This window comes from Pteropus alecto, unplaced genomic scaffold (assembly GCF_000325575.1).
Source record: "Pteropus alecto unplaced genomic scaffold, ASM32557v1 scaffold196, whole genome shotgun sequence".
NCBI classification, from domain to species: Eukaryota; Metazoa; Chordata; class Mammalia; order Chiroptera; family Pteropodidae; genus Pteropus; species Pteropus alecto.
The window spans coordinates 2,182,252-2,189,419 of NW_006439717.1; the positions used below are offsets into that span (position 1 = coordinate 2,182,252).

Genomic DNA, 7,168 nt, shown 5'->3' on the forward strand with positions numbered 1-7,168 from the left:
ACGGGGAGGGGGGGCGAGGCTCCCAGCTTGGCCACCGCTGCGTGGGGCTGTTTACAACAGCCTCGTGTGGGATTCCCAGAAAGAGACTCCAAACCGGACATCCTGCGGCTGCAAAATACCCAGGTGTCAAGAGCTAAAAATAGCTGCCACCGGGCCCCAGCAGGGTTGGGGGGGCGGGTTGGGGAGTGGTTAGGGGCATGCTTACAGCTGAGGCAGCAGAAGGAGCGTGGAGGGCCAGCTTCGCTGCCCTGACATTCAGCCTCCTGCTTGGTGCACAGTTGCTGATCCTGCAAAGCTTCAGCCCCCTCCCACAGACTGACAGGACGCCTTTGTGAGGGGCAGGTCCAAGTCCCAGGCCACTCACTTGGGAGCCCAGTCTCTGCCCCTGGTCCCTCTAGATAGAGGGGAGCTTACTTTGGGATGCTAATGAGAGAGCTTCAGAGGGACTTGGAAGCTTCTAGAGAAAGGATATGGCAGGGCACCCAAGAGCAGAGAACATGATGCCCATGGACCTCAACCTGTTGTCAGCCCCTTGTTCAGACATGTGGTCTGAAATCATTGCGTGGAATTTGTGAAGCTGACGGTTGCTATCTAGAAGTGATTCGTTAGGATTGTCTTCATGGGAGCCCAAAGGTGAAATAGGCAGCTTCTGCCCTCCAGTCTGCAGTAGGGCCGGGGTTTGCTGGTAAGGGTCTTCGTGGGGCTATGTGATTTTTTTATCTTTCTCTCTGCCCAGCTAGGTCCTGTATTTGCTCTCTCCCTGCTGGCCTGTGGGGAGTGGAAGTGCTAGGGAGGAGTGAGGGAGCATATTGGTTGAGAACATGGATTCTGGAGCCCAATCGCCTGGCTCAGGTCCCAGCTCAGCCAATTGCATGTTATGTGACTTCAGACAAGTTATTTAACACTGCTGGGCCTTGGTCTACTGATCTACATAATGGAGATAAAGCAGTAACTGTCTGATTGGTTGGTCATGAGGGTTAAATGAACTAGCACTTGTAAGGAACTTAGAACAACTCTTAGCACATAGTAAAGTATTACTATAGTTTACAAAAGTTCAGGTGAAAGAGAAAGGGAAGAGACTGTAGTTGAGAGAGGCAGTGGGTAAGAGATGGGGCCTGAGAATTCATCTGGGAGAAAGCGGACTATGGTAGAGCAGGGGAGGATGCAGTTGGGACCAGACACTGAAATGCTTATGCCAGAAGGGAAGCTGCAGACAAGTTCAGGGGCAAGCAGTATTAATCGTGATCACTGAGGCAGTATCTACCACGTGCTAGGCGCTTCACACACAGCATTGCTAATCTCATAACTGCTTCCAAGCAGATACTCGTATTCTCTTATTATGGATGAGGCAGCTGAGGCCTGACCAGGTCACGTTGTATCACTGGCTCTCCCTGCTGGTCACTGAGGGAGTCAGAGTTTGAACCCAGGTCCATCTGACCTCAAAGCCAATTTCCTCTATGCTGCGGATAACTTCCATAACTTCATGTGACAGGAATTTCCAGCCAGCTTGCAGGCCCCTGGATTCTGGATAAATCTGAGCATTAAGCAGCTTAATGTCAAGAAAATGAGTAAGAATTTCTGGAAGAGGTACTCACGAAACTATTAGAAAGGGTTAATTCTAGGGAAATTCTAGGGAGTTAGATGAGTAAGAAACTTTGTTGTATATACTTTTTGGGGCTCTGAATTTTTTTAGTATCTATAAGTAGTACGCTTTTTAATTTCTCAAAAATTCTGAGTTTATTTTAAACTCCTTGAAAGTGAGAACCAAGTTTCATTCTTATTTCCATCCATTCAACCCCTGGATGAGTGAGCTCACAATGAAAGTGCTTAGTACCTGCATTTGGGATAGACTTTTTGGGTTCCCCTTGCACTGGTTTGGTCTGGCCTGGCAGTACCACTGACCTGTGAGGTGACCATGACCTGTCTCTTCCCTCCTCTGTAAAGTGAGAATGTTGGACTGAACAATCTCTAAAGCTTCTTTAGTTCTAATATTCTCAGATTCTGTGACCCGGGTGCCCTCAAGAAGGGCTTCTCTCCTCTGTTCTCAGCCCTCACTCTGTGTCACAGAGGCCTGGCAACCATGATGTTCTTTCTTAGGTTTATTTATTCTTGGATCTTCCTGAGGCCTCAGCTTTCCTCTTTTCTGCCAGCATTGTCCTGCCTGTGTCAGGGAAACAGAACCAGAGCTGCAGCGTGGGGTGTGGAGGGGATCAGCCCTGAACCTAGCACTTGGCCTTCTGTTGCTGCCTGCTTTCCTCCAGCTCCTGGGGCTTGGGTCTTCCTGCCCCTCCTTTTAGCTGGTCAGGAGACCAAGCAGGTGAAACAGCTTCAAAAAAGCCATCAGAGGCGTTTAGGAGAGGGCTTCTGGGTGGCAGTGCTCCTGGGGAAGCCATCTCCCTGATAGAGGGCCTGCCGCACCTGGGAGAGCAGGTGGTCAGGCAGGGCTCAGGTTTCTCTGGGCAGGTAAAGGCCCGGGGCAACAAGGTAAGTGGGGAGAACAGCTTGTACAGGTGCTCAGGCGATGGAAGAGTGGCCTTTGTGTCTGCTCTGGAGGTTGTTGAGGGCTGAGGTCAACCCAGCGGGACAGGATTTCTGGAGCTCTTTGGTTCTGGTTGAGATCAGGTATTCTGGTTTGGGGAGGTGATTTGGTAGGCCAGGTGCCTCAGTGCCAAATAAACTGTCTCTTCAGCCTGACCACAGTTGCTTCCCAAGAAGGTAGAAATGGGTAGAGCTAGAACTCCAAAAAGGAGAGGTCTCCACCCTGGTCTGGATCTGTGTGAGAAGGGTCCAGCCCTACACAGCATTCTCCACCCCTTGGGCCCGTTCACTCCTGATGCTATTTCAGTTTGACCCCAAATTAGTGATACCAGTGCTTTTAGAGGGGCCATTGGTAAGAGGGGCCTCCAAGTTTATCCCCAGGCCTGAGATGCAGGATGTTCACTTTCTGGTTTCAGTTTACCCACTGACTAGGTGCCTTTCAATACCTTTCCACCCTCTGGGACACGGGAGAGCTGTTCCTCAGGTCTTATCTCTGATGTTCTGGGCTTTTCGGAAATCAAAGGCTGGCAGCCCAGAGCTGGGGAGTTAGGGGAGAAGCCAAACTTTTTTCAGGAATTGCTTTTAGAAACAGCCCCTGTTAGCAGCACAAATGCGCACACACGTGCACACATGCAGCTTTTCTGAACAGAGTGTATATCATCGATCAGCTTCACAGAACATCCCTTTTGGGCCTGGTAATAAACACTACGGAGTTCAGGGCCTTTAGTTTTTCTCCTATCCAGAGAGTCCACGGTGTCCAGAATCTGTGGTTACCAGGAGAGTGAGGCGCAGAGAACTGGCTCTGTTCCCAAGCGTGAATGCTGCTGACCAGTCCTCAGGGACCAGGGAGGTAGGAGAGAATTCTCTGTAGTCAGGGACTCTAGGCCCAACACGGGCTCTGGGAGTGTACCTGGGAAACTGATTCAGAAACCTCTCCTGGGGCACCAGGTCCTGCAGAAGAAAGAGGTCCTAAGAGAGCCCAGGATGGGGGTTACCACATCCTGGGGCGGAGAGGCTGCCTCCCGCCCCAGTGTTCCTTGAGGCTCACAAACCTTGAGAAATATTCGTGCCATGTCCTGGGCAGGAAGCCAGGAGAGAGGCATTGTGTTCAGTTCACCAGTTCCTAACAGAGCCTGCCATGCGCCCAGCAAAGTGTTAGGTAGAGAGGGACATGGCTTACGAATGAAACCCCAGACACCATGATTAATGAAATGTCCAGGTGGTGGACACAGAGTGGGTGCTCTGGGAATTGAAGAGAGGAGAGGTCAGGGGGAGCTTCATGAGGAGGTGGGCTTGGATCGGACTTCGAAGGATGGGCAGAATTTGAATAGGTGGAGCCACATTTCCCTACCAAACGTTGTCATCAGAAGCATGGGGCCTGAGTGTTTGAGGGCAGTTGGTGGGAGTCTCTCTGGGCCCAGAGTTGTCCCATCCCCCAGTGGTGTCTGCCTGCAGGGAGTTCTTCTTTTTCAGCTTTAGAAGAGGAACTGTGGCTGCCCCTTAGACTCAGATCCAAAGAGGAGCACCCATCAATTTTCTTCCAGAAAATACTTTTTCTACCCCAGGTCTGGCCTAAAGAGGGCTTCTGTGTGTCCACTAAATGCCCCCTCCAGATGGCTTTCCAGTCCCTGGCCTCCTGTCCCCTTGGCTCTGAACTGGGACAGCAGGAGGGAAAGGTGTCCATCCCACTCAGCCCACTCAGCCTCTGGGCTCCTGAGGGCCTCTCTCCTTCTGAATGGGATAGAGTTTCTGGGTTGGGCTTAGGAGCCTGAGAGAGGTGACCATTTCTAGAAGGAAAGACTTCTATTTCATGTTATCCTAGAAAATGGCTGAGTGGTTGGTTCTCTTCCCTGGGGGAGCAGGCCGCAGGACACAGGATGGAGCAGCAGGAGGAAAGGAGCTCCTACCATGGGGTCCTCGGGCTGTGTATTCCAGACGCCTCATGTTACAGCTCCCACCAGATCTAACTTGACCTCCAGGCCATGACCCAGTTCCTCTCCCACTGTGGAAGTGTCTGAGTGGGCCCCAGTTCCTTTTCTCCAGGCCCGATTTCTCCTGTCCATCTCCCTCCTGGCATCTTTAGTGTAGTCTCAGCAGCCGTGCTGTCCCACCTCACCTCCTAGCCCTTTTCTTCCCCTTTGGGCTATGGGAACCCGAGCACATCAGGAGGGCTGAGGGCATTGTTGGGTGAACTGGCACCTCTTTGGGTTCTTGTGGGCTGAGCTCCAGCAGGGCGAGATATCTGAGTCGCTCAGTAGATTGGAAGAGGAAGAAGGAGGTAAGGACTGCCATCGTCCAGCATGGGAATTAGAGGAAAGGAGTGACGTGCAGTCTCCTCTTTTTGGTTAGCTTCTGGTGGAGGTGCAAGGTTTTGGAGGGCTCAAGCTAGCTGGGTGCAGGCCTCCTGGAGTGGCAAGGAGCCTGCCTGGCTTGGCTCTCCTTGTGCCGCCTCCCTGCAGCCCCTATTCTCCATCTCTCTTCTCTCTACAGATGGGACCCAGGTGAGCCCGGGTGCCCACTGTCCCAGTCCCCCTGGCACAGGTAAGCATGGGTCCTGAGGGAGACTGTGGTGGGGAGTGGAAGGTGAGGATGGAAAGGACATGAGAAGGGTGAGGAGCTAAACAGTGGTTGGGCAGGGTAGCTAGTTGATCAGCCAGGGAGTTTGGGAGGTAGGGGTTCTAGGGGAGAGGGGTAAAGAATGAGGATAAGGTGGCACCTCTGGATCCAGGCTGACCCCAGTGCTAGGAAACACGACAGGAAAAGGAAAGGCAAGATGCTCTTTTTGTTCCTTGCTGGATGCAGAGAAACAGGAAAGTGAGTAGGAAGCTACTATTTATTCTCAGGCCCTTGCCTTATATCAGGCTCTGGGCAGGACGGCATGTTCTCGATTGTTGGCTCTTTCAGTCCTCACACCAGCCCTGCAAGGTGGGCATGGCAGCCCTTGCAGGATGGAACGATGCATTGTGCTACTGGGGTGGGAAGAGAGGGACCCTTCTTCCTGGTTCTCTCACCTTCCTTGCCTCCTGTTAGACTGCACTGGGCAAAGAGATGAGTGGAGTCCCTGCAGCTACTCTGCTTTAGGACATGCCTGTAGGGCTGGGTTGGGGTTGGGGCTGTGGCTGGATGAGGGCTGCCCCCTCCTTAACTTCATCCAATATCCACTGAGAGTCTATTGGATGCAAGGTATATACCTGATGCCTAATAGTTACATATGGCAGGAAGGAATGAAGGCCAGGTACCCTCTTTGCTTCTATTCTAGGTGTCCAAAAGCTTATAGGCAAGTTGGGGAGGACCCATAAACAAAAAGAGAAATAATACTAGAATGCAATATGTGACCATTGCCAAATGAGGGGACAACTGATTAATGTGTTCATCCAGTCATTCAAGAAACGTTAAATCTACCACCTATTATTATTTAGTCTTTCTAGATGTGTAATTTCCTAAAAATTAAATACAGAAATTAGAAAAAGAAACATTAATGAACCCTATCTCTGTGCTAGGGCACCTTCCTAGGCATTTTTTGGGGATATAGAGATTTATTCATTGATTCAACCAGCATTTATTGGGTGCCTATCACGTGCTGGGTACTGTTCTAGGTGCTGGGTTAGGGAGCAGTAAACAAAACCAAGTCCTATCCCTTGGAGCTTACCTTAGACGTGGCCCTTGCCCACATGGTGCTTATAGGGCACAGAACCGCCAACATGATTGAAATCCAGAGGAGGGAGGGACAAGGGGAAGCTGGGCTGGGTCCAGAGAAGAGCGAAGTCTGCAGCTGATCTTGGAAGAAAGGGGAGGATCTGGAAAAGTAGAATCGAGCAGTGAGTATAGCACCAGCAGAGGGATGTTGTGAGCAAAGGCTCAGAGGACAAAAGGCACATGGACAAGATGGGAGCTGATGGCTTAAGTGGAGGGTTCGAGTTCAGATGTAGGAGACGAAGTTGAAAGAAGCCAGGTTAGCACCGTATTCTTCAGATCCCTAAATGCTAAATCACCTCAAGAGATGTTCTCAGGGTTGCGGGCAGAGCCCCTCCCACATTCCCAGAAGCCTTCTTTTCTGGAGGCCATGGCAGGCCTCGGGGTAAGAGATGGGGCCGCTTACGGTTTGTGTGTGGCTAAAACCACTAGCTGCAAGTGCAGTGGCCTGCCTTGGGTCCCCGAGGTCCTTCTTGCATCTTCAGGGGAGTAACCTCAGGAAGCTAGGACACCTGGGGCAGAAGTGTATTGGCATCTGAGCCCCAGAATGAAACTGGTTTCTCTGCATGGACGCATAGGAGAGCAAAGGGTGAGGGAAACAAAGCTGCGCATTGCCTGTTGGCTGCTTCTGGGTACACAGCTCTCCCCTCCTGTCTCCTGACAGCCAGACAGTTGTGTAGGCATCTCCTTCCTCTGCTGCTTTTTTGTCTCCATCTCATGGTCAGAGAATATTAGAAGAGATGCCCCATTGCAACAACCTGCTGTAGGCTCCTCTTCTTCACCCAGTGAGAAACTCCCGTGAAGAGAGGTGACTTCTTTTTTTTTTCTTGCCTGTTTGACCCCATCAAGGTGAACAAAAGTTTAGGGACCCTGGATTTTCAGCTTTTGAGCTGCAAGGGGGAGGTGACTATTGAGAGTCAATGAGAAAACAGAGCCA

General features: G+C 51.3%; 1 protein-coding gene across 1 annotated transcript in view; it reads left to right on the forward strand.

Moving 5' to 3' along the window:
* Positions 1 to 5,028: 5,028 nt before the first annotated feature.
* HDAC7 (histone deacetylase 7) overlaps positions 5,029 to 7,168 on the forward strand; it is a 20,033-nt gene continuing 17,893 nt past the window's right edge. Inside the window, exon 1 of the mRNA XM_025050233.1 lies at positions 5,029 to 5,079. The gene's annotated coding sequence lies outside the window, so the exon portion shown is untranslated. The remainder of the gene's footprint in view (positions 5,080 to 7,168) is intronic.